Source organism: Scyliorhinus canicula, chromosome 14 (genome assembly GCF_902713615.1).
Source record: "Scyliorhinus canicula chromosome 14, sScyCan1.1, whole genome shotgun sequence".
Taxonomy (NCBI): domain Eukaryota; kingdom Metazoa; phylum Chordata; class Chondrichthyes; order Carcharhiniformes; family Scyliorhinidae; genus Scyliorhinus; species Scyliorhinus canicula.
In genome coordinates, this window is record NC_052159.1 from 102,216,878 (window position 1) to 102,231,071 (window position 14,194).

Consider the following 14,194-nt stretch of genomic DNA (forward strand, 5'->3'; position numbering starts at 1 on the left):
ACCTGGAAGCAGTTCATATCACCACTTCCAGGTCATCGGTCACAGGTTACGGTATCATGCATGCATTATGGTGAATACATTCACCACAAGGAGTAAGTGGCCAAGCTTAAATGTGGAGGAACAGAGAGATCCCGGAGTTCATGTCCATAGATCTCTGAAAGTTGCCACCCAAGTGGATAGAGCCGTGAAGAAAGCCTATAGTGTGTTAGTGTGGGGATTGAGTTTAAGAGCCGTGAGGCAGCACGGTAGCATGGTGGTTAGCATAAATGCTTCACAGCTCCAGGGTCCCAGGTTCGATCCCCGGCTGGGTCACTGTCTGTGCGGAGTCTGCACGTCCTCCCCGTGTGTGCGTGGGTTTCCTCCGGGTGCTCCGGTTTCCTCCCACAGTCCAAAGATGTGCGGGTTAGGTGGATTGGCCATGCTAAATTGCCCGTGGTGTCCTAAAAAATAAGGTTAATGGGGGTTGTTGGGATACTGGTATAGGGTGGATACATTGACTTGAGTAGGGTGATCAATGCTCGGCACAACATCGAGGGCTGAAGGGCCTGTTCTGTGCTGTACTGTTCTAAAAAAACTCTATGACATCCATCCTGAATACAGCATCACAAATAACAACACAGAGGGTAAGGCTCCTTTTCTTTGAGAACTGGCTGCCACATTTTCTTGGGCTGGATGTGAAGGCTGGACATTTTAAATTGGAAAGGATGCACCAAATCCTGTCTTCTGAGGTCAAGAGACAATCAACGTCCCAGGCCTATAACTATTCACTTCCATAATTTTAAGGATCATCAGAAGGTCCCGTAGCCCTGACTCCACGAAAGAGTGAGGAATTCTTTTTTCCAAGACTCTTCAGTGGTGACACAGCTGAAGCGTGAGACTTGGATGAAGTACGAAGGCAGCTGGAGCCATGCATTATTCTACAGCCCTGAAGTGTTATCCAGCGACTCCGTTAAGCCTTTCGATGATCAACCTCCTGCCGTGGCTTTTATTAAGTTCTTGAGGGACAGGGAATTGGACCAATAATCTACAGCTCGGGACCTTCAAAACCTTGAGCTTTAATCCGGACTCTCTCCCTATCATGTTGTTGTTTGTCTTATTTTATTGATATTTATCTTGCTGAAGGGAGACGGTAATATTTTAGCACTGTATCGAATGTCTTTTTCTGGCCATGAATGTTTGGGGGCTCTCATTAGCCTTATATAAATTACCTGTGCAGGACATTTCCTTCTGTCTGTGAATGTGTAATGCTTAAGCTTCACTCACAAATGCCTGGTGCCATCATCTTGGGTTTTCTAGTTACCACACGCCTGAAATAATTAAACTTTTAAACCCGTGCTAGATATCTTTTCATATTATCTGTGTATTAATCATGGCAGAATCAAGTGGTGCCATTGCTGAAAGGTGGGTGGTGGATACAGATCTTCATGGGTGAGCTTCAAATGTGGGAGAGGAATTTGACTCCCATTCCCTTAGTGATTCTCTTCCTGTCCATGTTGAGGAGGTTGTATCCTGTTGGTAATGGCTGCACCTGTGACTTCCTCATTTTCATCACCCTCATCCCTTTGCATGTTCACCCCTCATCCCTTTGCATGTTCACCCCTCATCCCTTTCCATGTTCACCCCTCATCCATTTCCATGTTCACCCCTCATCCCTTTCCATGTTCACCCCTCATCCATTTCCATGTTCACCCCTCATCCATTTCCATGTTCACCCCTCATCCCTTTCCATGTTCACCCCTTCATCCATTTCCATGTTCACCCCTCATCCATTTCCATGTTCACCCCTCATCCCTTTCCATGTTCATCCTTCATCCCTTTCCATGTTCACCCCTTCATCCCTTTCCATGTTCACCCCTTCATCCCTTTCCATGTTCATCCTTCATCCCTTTCCATGTTCACCCCTTCATCCCTTTCCATGTTCACCCCTCATCCCTTTCCATGTTCATCCTTCATCCCTTTCCATGTTCACCCCTTCATCCCTTTCCATGTTCACCCCTTATCCCTTTCCATGTTCACCCCTCATCCCTTTCCATGTTCATCCCTCATCCCTTTCCATGTTCACCCCTTCATCCCTTTCTATGTTCATCCCTCATCCCTTTCTATGTTCATCCCTCATCCTTTTCCATGTTCATCCCTCATCCATTTCCATATCCTCCTCATAAGAGGAGCTATGCAGCTCCTCCATGTTGTCACCTAGAAGCTCCTGTATCTTTTGCAATGCCAGGTTGTGCAGTGCACAGCAAATGCTGATGATGTGTGAGGCCTTCTGCAAAGTGTAGTTGCCAGTTCTGTCGAGGCATTGGAATTGCATCTTTAAGATTCCAAGATGATGCCGTTTGATCCCGTACCTTGGGTAACTCTGGCATAGACATATTCAAGTGAGACTAACTGCTCATTGGAATATGCAAATCTGGATCACGCCCAGTAAGGGCGATGTGCAGATCGCGACACTTCACTAGATCTCGTGGGGTGTAACGAGCATCATAAATCTCGCGAGAGGCCTCTCGCGACGAGGCTGGTAGATTGCGCCCACAATCTTGACCTTTTGAGGAGTTGCATCCCTCTTCAGAGAAGGTGCTGCTCTGGCCTATGGTCGACTGCTTCCTGATGTGTTATCTGTGTTGGTCTAACATCGACTGAAACTGGATACAGTGAAACGAGAAACAGGCTTCCGACACAGGAGATGATCCAACACTGTTTTATTGAACCTGCTGATTGCTGTACATAATCTGCTGTGGGTTGACACTCTATTAACCTAACTGATAACCTCCTACTGGCTTGACCAGACTGGCTCTCTATCACATGGTGATGATGTTCACTGACTTGTGACTATCTCCTTAGCCGTGTCCTGTGAGAGAGGGAGAGCCTTAATGCCCTGTGGGCTTTATAGTGGTGGTGTCCAGTCTGGTGATTGGTTGTTCTGTGTCGTATGTTTTCATTGGTTATCCTGTGTGTCAATCACTGCCTGTCTGCATCTCATGATACACATGAGTGGATATTATGACACTTCCCTCCAGGAATACAGGGCAAAATTCTCCGCCCCCCACGACGGGTGGGAGAATAGCGGGAGGGCCTTCCCGACATTTTTGCCGCCCTCCCGCTATTCTCCCCCACCCCCCGCCGAAGTCCCGACACGAATCGCTGCCGCCGTTTTTTTACGGCCGGCAGCGATTCTCAGCTGTTAGATGGGCCGAAGTCCCAGCCCTTTCCGCCGTTTTCACGAACGGCAAACACACCTGGTCTTGCCGTTCGTAAAAACGGCGTCACAAACTCGCTTTTTATAACCATGGCACCGATTGGCACGGCAGTACCACGGCCGTGCCAAGGGTGCCATGGGCCCGCGATCGGTGGGCACCGATCGCGGGCAGCGGGCCCGATGCCCGCGCACTACTTGTCCTTCCGCCGCCCCGCAGTATCCATTCGCGGGGCGGCTGAGGGGCAACCCGGCCCGCGCATGCGCGGGTTTCGCGCAAAAACGCGATGACGTCACCCGCGCATGCGCGGGTTGGAGTCTTCCAAACTGCGCACGCGCGGCTGACGTCATATGACGCGTCAGCCGGCGCTAACTCCGGTAAGCGGGCTTAACGATTTTCGTTAAGCCCGTCTTGCCGGAGCCTACGGCGTCGGGCTGCTAGCCCCGACCGGGGACCAGAATCGGTCCCCCGTCGGGAAGGGGCGCGCTGCCGTAAAACCCGCCCGGGTTTTACGGCAGCTTTACGATTTCTCCCGTTTTGGGAGAATCTCGCCCACATTGTTCCATCATGGCCCGTGAAGCAAGGACTCCCGATCTGGTATTAACTATCACAAGACCAGGAATTCCTATGACCCAGAGTTTGCATCTCCAGCAAATGCTTAACTTCAGACAGGAATTCGGAATGGGAGTGAGGAAAACAACATTGGCTTGAAAAGGAGCCTGAAACCTGGACAAATGTCCTAAATTATGTCACAGGAGTGATCAATGATCAGACAAATGTTTACATCAAGTTGAAGAAGAAAAGATTATTATTTTGTTTTTATTTGAAATGAGTGATGCACCATCGATTGCACGTGAGGCGAGTGATTTACCAATGTCAGGCTTTAATTAACTAGAACACAGCCTGGCGATCGTCTACAGTGGAAAGGGACGATCGTCAGGCTTCTGAGCATTTATACCTCGTTGATAGAGGCGTGGTTAACTCAGCCTCTCGGCCAATCGGTCGAGAGGCACATGACCGACCAGGGCCAATGGTAAGCCGTCGTTCTGGCCCAATGGCAGACGAGTATGCAGATCATATCATCACAATGAGTTAGGAATCAGATGTTTATATGCTGGTGTACACTCCCGTCGGTGTACAAAGCAGCAATGCACTATTCCGCAGCACATGGTGAAATCTGAGAAATACATTTGATGTCAGCATTTTAAAAGTGTTCAAAAGTTTAATTATTTCAGGCGTGTGGGAACCACAAAACCTAAGATGATGACAGCAGGTATTTGTGAGTGAAGCTTAAGCATTAAGGATTGTTATCACTAAGGAGGGAGTGATGGGCAAGCTAATGGGGATAAAGGTAGACAAGTCTCCTGGCCCTGATGGAATGCATCCCAGAGTGCTAAAAGAGATGGCTAGGGAAATTGCAGATGCACTAGTGATAATTTACCGAAATTCACTAGACTCTGGGGTGGTCCCGGTGGATTGGAAATTAGCAAACGTGACGCCACTGTTTAAAAAAGGAGGTAGGCAGAAAGCAGGAAATTATAGGCCAGTGAGCTTAACTTCGGTAGTAGGGAAGATGCTGGAATCTATCATCAAGGAAGAAATTGCGAGGATAGAAATTGTCCCATTGGGCAGACGCAGCATGGGTTCGTAAAAGGCAGGTCATGCCTAACTAATTTAGTGGAATTTTTTGAGGACATTACCAATGCAGTAGATAACGGGGAGCCGATGGATGTGGTATATCTGGATTTCCAGAAAGCCTTTGACAAGGTGCCACACAAAAGGTTGCTGCATAAGATAAAGATGCATGGCATTAAGGGTAAAGTAGTAGCATGGATAGAGGATTGGTTAATTAATAGAAAGCAAAGAGTTGGGATAAATGGGTGTTTCTCTGGTTGGCAATCAGTAGCTAGTGGTGTCCCTCAGGGATCCGTGTTGGGCCCACAATTGTTCACAATTTACATAGATGATTTGGAGTTGGGGACCAAGGGCAATGTGTCCAAGTTTGCAGATGACACTAAGATGAGTGGTAAAGCGAAAAGTGCAGAGGATACTGGAAGTCTGCAGAGGGATTTGGATAGGTTAAGTGAATGGGCTCGGGTCTGGCAGATGGAATACGATGTTGACAAATGTGAGGTTATCCATTTTGGTAGGAATAACAGCAAACGGGATTATTATTTAGACGATACAATATTAAAGCATGCCGCTGTTCAGAGAGACTTGGGTGTGCTAGTGCATGAGTCACAGAAGGTTGGTTTACAAGTGCAACAGGTGATTAAGAAGGCAAATGGAATTTTGTCCTTCATTACTAGAGGGATGGAGTTTAAGACTAGGGAGGTCATGTTGCAATTGTATAAGGTGTTAGTGCGGCCACACCTGGAGTATTGTGTTCAGTTTTGGTCTCCTTACTTGAGAAAGGACGTACTGGCGCTGGAGGGTGTGCAGAGGAGATTCACTAGGTTAATCCCAGAGCTGAAGGGGTTGGATTATGAGGAGAGGTTGAGTAGACTGGGACTGTACTCGTTGGAATTTAGAAGGATGAGGGGGGATCTTATAGAAACATTTAAAATTATGAAGGGAATAGATAGGATAGATGCGGGCAGGTTGTTTACACTGGCGGGTGACAGCAGAACTAGGGAACATAGCCTCAAAATAAGGGGAAGTAGATTTAGGACTGAGTTTAGGAGGAACTTCTTCACCCAAAGGGTTGTGAATCTATGGAATTCCTTGCCCAGTGAAGCAGTTGAGGCTCCTTCATTACATGTTTTTAAGGTAAAGATAGATAGTTTTTTGAAGAATAAAGGGATTAAGGGTTATGGTGTTCGGGCCGGAAAGTGGAGCTGAGTCCACAAAAGATCAGCCATGATCTAATTGAATGGCGGAGCAGGCTCGAGGGGCCAGATGGCCTCCTCCTGCTCCTAGTTCTTATGTTCTTATGTTCTTATTACACGCTCACAGACAGAAGGAAATGTCCTGCGCATGGATCAAAGTTCAGAGCTTGTGGAAAGCCAGATCACTGGGAAAAGATGTGCAAAACAAGGAAAGAAGATGGTGAAGGAGTTATCAGAGACAGAACAACAGGACAAATGAGAAGGAAAAGAAACCAAGACGTCCTACTCTGAAATATATTAATGGGTGTGTTCAAGAGGACCTAAATGCGGACCGCTTTCAGGTGCATTTGATTGGCTGTTTCTTGGTGGCTGCAGTGTCAAGATTCACCAGTACGTTGCCAGTTTTTTGGGGCCTTGGGAAGTTTTGCCCCACCAAGGCCACACTTTAGTTGATCTGCGAGGAGCTGACCTCGCAAGCAGGAATGGCTCCTCGCAGATTGGTAAACTATTTTGATCGTCAGCCCCAATCTCTGCAGCCCAACTCCCCCTTTCAGGCCCCCACCACTTTACACTTTATGGAATCCCACCTCTTCCCCACCCTCGCACACCTCCTCCAGGCCCCTGGGACCTCTTTTATTGCCGTCAAATGGGCAAGGCCCGTTCCCGGGCCTGACTTCTAGCAGTGTCACCAGGTACCCTGGGACTGGCAATTTGTAACTGACTAGCTGGCAGAGCCAAGGTTCCCAGGTGCCAGGGGAGTGTCAGGGACCTGTCCCCGCCCACCCACGGTCTCTAATGGCCTGTGAGCAACCCCCCCCCCCCCCCCCCCACCCCGAGGAGCTGTCATGCCTGGTCCATGTTTGTGGAAACAAATGTTAAACGGCACCCTGTCGAGGTCTCACAAGCTCGGCATTGACTTCTGGGTGCCAGATAAAAGCGGCATATGGGTATTTAAATTAGTCAAATGGAACATTTAAATATGCAGTTCTGGATCTTGCAGAGCAAGGGCGCGATCCAGATCACACTGGGCGGAGCGTTTTAGATGACTCGCGATCGACCCGGTACCCGGTGAGGAGCCCGACTTTGGGGCTCTCGCAGGATTCCCCTGTTGTGCCTGCGTGGTGGCTGAACCACACCCGATGAATTTGAGGGTCCAATAGACATGGGAACCATACAATTGCAGGAAACATCTGGAAGTGACAAACCCTCGGAGAAATGAAATCCACAAATCTATTTGGTCTGGAAAACTTTAAGAAATAAGGCCCACAACCCTAAATCTGAAGTTGAAGCTTTATAGCAGAGTAACATAATCCTGCTCAGACTATTCCAGAAGATCATTTCGGAAAATTTGAAGAAAATAGTTACCCAAGGATAACTATTTTACTTCAGCTTTAGGCTGTTTGCTGCAGGGTGTGTTTTAGTTTCGTTTTCAGAGCTGGATAGCTGCAGTAACAGCCAGAAGGCGTATGAGTCTCTCTCTCTGTAATCTAAAGACTGTAAATCGATCCTTTGGTGATTTAAAACTAATACTGCTCTCAGTAGTGGCTTTAACCTGATGTGCTTCTGTTTAAAGGTTTTTTTTAAAGTCTTATGGATGTTAAAAGGAAAGCTTAAAGGATTACTTAATGTTGTATTTGAATTAATGGTTGCTAAGATGTTCACTGTATGTTTAAAAAGGTTAACTTGTGTTCATAGAATAAACATTGTTTTGCTTTAAAAAATACTTTTCCATTTCTGCTGTACCACACCTGTAGAGTGGGCCGTGTGCTCCCCATACCACAATCTATTGAAAGTTGTGGGTCAGGTGAACTCCATGATACACTTTGGGGTTCTCTAAACCCTGGCCCATAACAGTATGCAGGTCGGATGCTTTGAAGATTTTGAGTATCACATCATTATTGATCCCGAGAAGAGACCAGTGATTCATTCCCCACATAGAGTACCCTTGCAGCTAAAAGGAAAGCTTGAAAGAGAATGGCAAGAGTTTTTAGCAAGCTCGATACCAGGATGGCTACTGGAATGTGGAACATGAAGAGGAATCTTCACTGCAGATAACATTCAACACACCTCTTGTCTGGTACAAATTCCTAATTTTGGTCTTAAAATTGGAGAGAACAAGTGGCGTAATGTCACTGAACTAGTAACCCAGAGGCCCAGGCTAATTGTCCTGGGAGATGGGTTCAAATCCCACTATGGCAGCTGGTGGAATTTAAATTCAATTATCTGGAATGTAAAGTTAGTCTCAGTAATAGTAAACGGTAGCCATTAAACTATCATTCATCGTTATAAAAACCCATTTTTTTCACTAATATCCTTTGGGTGACAGATCTGCCGTACATAACTGGTATGCCCTACATGTGACTCCAGACCCAGAGCAATGTGGTTGGCTCTTAACTGCCCTTTGAAACTGCATAGCAAGCCACTCAATTCAAGGGCAATTAGGAATGGGCAACAAATGCTGTCTTTGCCAGCGACACTCACGTACCCGAATGAATAAAGGATGTGTTCCAGCAGAAAGCAGGCAAGGCGTACGGACGGTGTAAAGGAGCACTCAGCATAGCGGGTGGCATCCAGATTGGGAGATGAAAAAAATAATGACCACCATTTACATGAAGCCTTGGAGAGAACGAGGAAAACTGGGATTAACTAAACACAGACAAATGCATTGTAAAGGTGACTGAATGCCATTCCTTCGAAATGAGTTAAGCCGAGTCGTGAAAATAAAATCGCAGATATCTTGGAGATGGAATCTCCAAGAGACAGGAGAGGATTGAGATGTTTCCTCGGTTTGATGAGTCCTTTCATTCCTCACATATCAGAATACACAGCAAGAATTGATGAGAGAAGATGGTGAGGACTAATGATCAGAGTCACATGAGAAGAGTTTCAACAATCTCAAAGAAGTAGTATGCAAGGAGACTGCAGCAGAGTGAAGCCTGTCACTCTGTAAGTAGATGCTTCTGCAAAAAGACTGGAAGTAGCCCTGGTACAAGAGGGCAAATACATCCAAAGCACTAACATCAGTTGGGAGAAGATATGCCAACGTAGAAAGAGAACTTTGGGCTTGTGAATGGATGTGAGTAATTCCATACTCCGTGGGAAAGAGTTCATAGTGAAGAATAATCATTGTCCACCGAGTAAGAAGTCTTACAACACCAGGTTAAAGTCCAACAGGTTTGTTTCGAATCACTAGCTTTCGGAGCTCAGCTCCTTCATCAGGTGTCTACTGAAGAAGATCTACAAGAAAAATCTGCGCAAAACATCACAAGGCCTTAGGGGGCCTCCTGAGCCATGGGGCAGGATTCTCCGCCGTCGGGATGTTCCATTTTGCCAGCAGCCCGGGGGTTTCTCGACGGCGTGCTGCCCCATAATGGGAAACCCCATTGACCAGCCACCGAAATGGAGCATCCCACCGGCGTGCTGAACCATAAATCTGGTGCGGCGAGCCGAAGAATCCAGCCCATGAAATTTTGAGCCAGGAAGAAGGTGATGTCGATTGTCACGACCTGGGAAATGCAAGATAAAAAATGTAGGCGTAAAGACCTAGGAAGCCTAACACCACCAAAACTGAATCAAATTCGATACAGGGCCAGCAAAGGTGAAGAGTTACAGATACCCTCTCCAGCAAGTGATCCAGGAAGGGCCTGATGAGATACCGTTTAACACAGCCAGCAATATGACAGGTCTATCAGAGATGCCACTTACTGGAAGATATGGTTCTGCTTGCCAGATCCAGAGACACCAAAAACACTTCAGAGTAACAGAAGATACATGAAGTGCAAGCTCAGAGCCAGATAAGATATGAACTAGAATAGCATGTGCAAAGATGTTGAAAGAATGGTATGTACATGCTGTAGCCACCGAAGTTGGCCATTCCCTCAATACAAAATGGAGGAACGCAAAGCTTGCAGGGTAAAATGGACAAAGTTTGCAGCACAAGCAGGTTGCAACAAGCCAATGTGTATTCTGTCTGCTAAGAGAGCAGACAGCACTGAAACGAACATTCCGCATACTAATGAAGCAATGTCCGGGACAGTTAGCATAGTAATGGAACGATCCCAGGGACAAAGGACACAAATAGGGAAGTGATTGCAACATTGTATGGGAAGCCAGACACCCCGGCACCAGCGGGGTTCAAAGACAAAGCACCTGAAGGCCCGCCCAGTAGTCGAGTCTTGGGGGGATTCAAACAAATCGATTGGGAAGAGACCCAATCGATCCCCAGCAGATAGAGGGTCCGCCCAAAAGGGCGCGAAGCCCTGGGACCTATAAAAGACAGGTCCCAAACTCAGTTCGTTCTTCTTGACCAGCCCTCGTCTCTTGACCAGCCCTCTCGACCAGCCTTTACCGAAGAAGACCTTGACGGAGAGAGAGGAGAGGTTCGGACAGCAGCCGCCAGCAAGTAAGTGTCTCACAACGATCGCTACCAGAGATAGACACTCCTGACCCCTTTTAACCCGTACCAACCTGAAGTCTGCGGACCCAATGCAGAGCAAGAGGCCATTGCCCCCCTGATCCGGCAGTCCCTTATTCAGATAAGTATTGGTCTATTTAGTGGTAGGAATAGTTTAGTCATCTTAGCGTGTGCATGAGTAGTTTATAATTGTATTATAATAAACTCATTTGTTTGAACTTACTAATTGGTGTATGGTTTTATTGCTTTGAACTTGATCTTGAAACTTGTGGCGGTATCTTAACGATACCTGGCGACTCCAAAGCTAAGTAATGAAACAGAGCCATATCGAGTGTTAAGCACACTCACCCAGAACGAGCAACAATGCCGTGTTGTATGGAGAAGTATAGAAATGCACAGCAGAAAGAGGAGATTATTGTTACTGAAGTACCACTCAAATCATGATGTACTGGAGAGGCCGATTATTCACACGCAATCAAGAAAGGCAACGCATAGTAGCAGACTATTATTGTAAATCCTTGCTTTAAGTTTTCCCATTTTAAGTCATTTCAATCTAACGTGTTTTTAATGGGGCCGGTTTGGCTTTAACTTTGTCGATTTGCATTAATGTTGTTCGTGCTGGGTGTGATATCAGATTGCCTGACACAATTGGCACCATTTTGGAGCAGCCTCTACTAATCGCCAATCTTCCTGTTCCCACCTCTCCCACTGGCTAACCTTGTTAATTGCTGACCCTGCTGTTCACCAACCCTCCCCGCTTGCCCACTTTCCCTTTGCCAACCTTCCCGCTTGCCGCCTCGCTAGCTTGTGACCTATCTTTGTGACCCTGAAACTCGAAGCTGTTTTCACTCCATAAGTTGCTTCCTTCCTCTCACTGCTTATGTCTTGAACCCTCACTCACAGAGAGGGTTCTGGAGAGGGAGATGGCAAGTGGGAGGGTAGAGTCGGCAGGCTAGGAAAGTCAATCAGAGATTGGGCCAATGTGAGAGTTGGCACCAACCAGGGGGTCAGTGAACAGGAGTGTTGGTCAGCAGCAGGGTCAGCAAGTGGTGGGTTGGGAAGGAGACAGCGTTTTACAGGAAGATACATCCATATGATGAAGAGAAATCTCATGAAATAGAGATAGAAAAGAAGATCCAAATCTTTTGATATTGTCACTTCGAATGAATTTAAGGTTTACATGAAATTGTCTGCAGAGCTACTTCATGGTGGAAGAAAAAGACAACTTTGCCAAGCACAATACATCTTCCAAGTGATTTGGAGGAAGCATGTCAATGACCCACTGGTGTGCAAGTGGAAGGAAGTCAACATTTCAACAAGCATACCAAATGCTTGCCTGAGTTGTTGGAGAGGACAAACTGTACATGTCTAGGATCCAAGCCTGAAAACCTGGAACCAAGAAGAAATGAATGTCGAAGCAGAAACTCAAAAGTCTTGTTTCATCAAGGGTGTTAAACAAAATCTGTTTATTTGGGTTTTCTAACAGTTTGGCAGTAGCTTTAACCCTGATGTTTTTTGAGGAAGGAGAGGACATCTTTGCACCAAAGATCCATTTATTATTATAATGTGAAGATAGTCTAAGTTACTAAGATGCTGAGAGTAGGGACTCCATCCCAGATCATCAGGAAGTTAATGTTTACTGATACTCACCATGCCTTCCTGTTGGGGAAATATACAATTGGATACATAATCACTTATCTCTGTGACAAGGTCCAGTCCTGATCATAACTTTGAAATAAATTTGACTTTGGGGAACATTGAAGAGACAACTCTATAGATGAGAGAGCACAAGCACAAGGGTTAGGAGTGTCCTTGTAATGAACTCCAATTGGCTTTATTGATTGGCCAATTGGAGTATGAGCTCCCTCAATGATAGCTCATTGAGGGGGCCCATATAATCACCTGTGTAGGCTTTGTGAGACAGTCTTAAGTTGACTGGACTGCTAGCAGCACTGTTTGTAGCTGCTCCTGTAATATCGTTATTGTAAATAAATATTGGTGTGGTGACGGAACTCCTGCCTCCCGTGGATTACTACAGTCCTCTTCAAACTTTTCCTACTTATTGGAGGTGAAGGACCAGTTAAAATCAGAGGTGACAAGGGTCATTTTAAGTTTGCTTCATGGCGTAAAACAGGCATTAATGAAGTAGCTGCATTTTACAGCCTGCCTGAATTCCCTTCCCAGTGAAATCAATGGGAAGGTAAATTGGATGTGAAATATACAGGCTGGCCAGTTCAATAATACCAGTTTTACTCCATTAACCAAGGTTAAAAAAATCACTCCCAATGATTCTTTTAAGTTCCAGAATTTCAAAAAGCCTTTGAAATTACACCATTACTTACCAATAGAAGAGTATTGACACTTGTTTTATGAGAAGTTATTTCTCCAGGATTTTAATGGCTATGTGGCAAATGGAATTCAATCCGGATACGTGTGCGGTGATGCACTTGGGCAGGACAAGCAAAGCAAGGGAAGCACCCTGGGAAGCACCGAGATTCAGAAGGACCTTGGTGTGCATGTACACTGGTCCCTTAAGGTAGCAGAGCAGGTGGATACAGTGGTTAAGAAGGCATATGGTATACTTTCCGAGGTATAGAGTTTTAGAACAGGGAACACACCCCCCATGATGGGCAACCCCGCCTGATCGCGCGTGGGTAAAAAATGCCAGCTTGGCACCTTGGCTGTGCTAACCTGGCAGTGCCCATGCCAGCTGGCAGTGCCACCTGGATATCTTAGAAGTGCCAGGCTGGCACTGCCAGGGTATCCAGTGGCACCAACAGTACCAGATAACCACCCTGCACAAAGAGCATGCAGCTGGTGACCTCCGAGCCCCTGGAAACCCCCACGTGGGAACCAGTACCAAACCGCACTTGCCAGAGGTCTCCAAGGTGAAAGGATTGAATCCCAAAGCCTCAGATACCTCGAGAATTTGCACATTAGATTAAGGCTTGCTGCCCCGTTCTAAGATGCAGATTTGCCAAAAAGTAATCCCGATATCACAGCACCTCGCGAGATTATGTTGAATCTCGGACGGGATCTCCCGGCTTTCCACGGCCACGCTGCGATGCGGCAACCTGCCTTTCCGGCGCAGTATGGCCATAGGATTGCACTCATTGTGTCTTCATATTTGGATATCCTATGGTGTAAATTCAAGGCTAGAGACTCAAACTGAAGAAAATGGCTGGGTAAAACCCAGGTGATTTATCATGCCTGTCCCATATTGCCATGTAGTAGCACCAAAGTACCATTGTGTCCCTCTGCACCCAGCCTCCAGCCCCACTTCCCATCCACCAGCCAGTCACACAATCTCCAGTTGTTAATTTTAAATCTGAAATTAACCATTTTTATTGTGCGAGGATATTATGACACTGGAGAAAAGACAGGATAGAGTGAAAGTGAAAATCACTTATTGTCACAAGTAGGCTTCAAATGAAGTTAATGTGAAAAGCCCCTAGTCGCCACATTCTGGTGCCTGTTCGGGGAGGCTGTTACGGGAATTGAACCGTGCTGCTGGCCCACTTGGTCTGCTTGGAAAACCAGCAATTTAGCCATGTGCTAAACAGTCCCTAGAGAAGGGCAGATGGTAGTATGCTGATAATGTCACTGGGCTAGCTATCCAAAGGCCCAGGCGAATGCTTTGGGGACATGGGTTCAAATCCCAATATAGCAACTAATGGAGTTTAAATTCAATAAATAAATCTGGAATTGAAAGTGTGTTTTGGTAATGATAGCAATGCCATTTTGAACAATTGCAATAA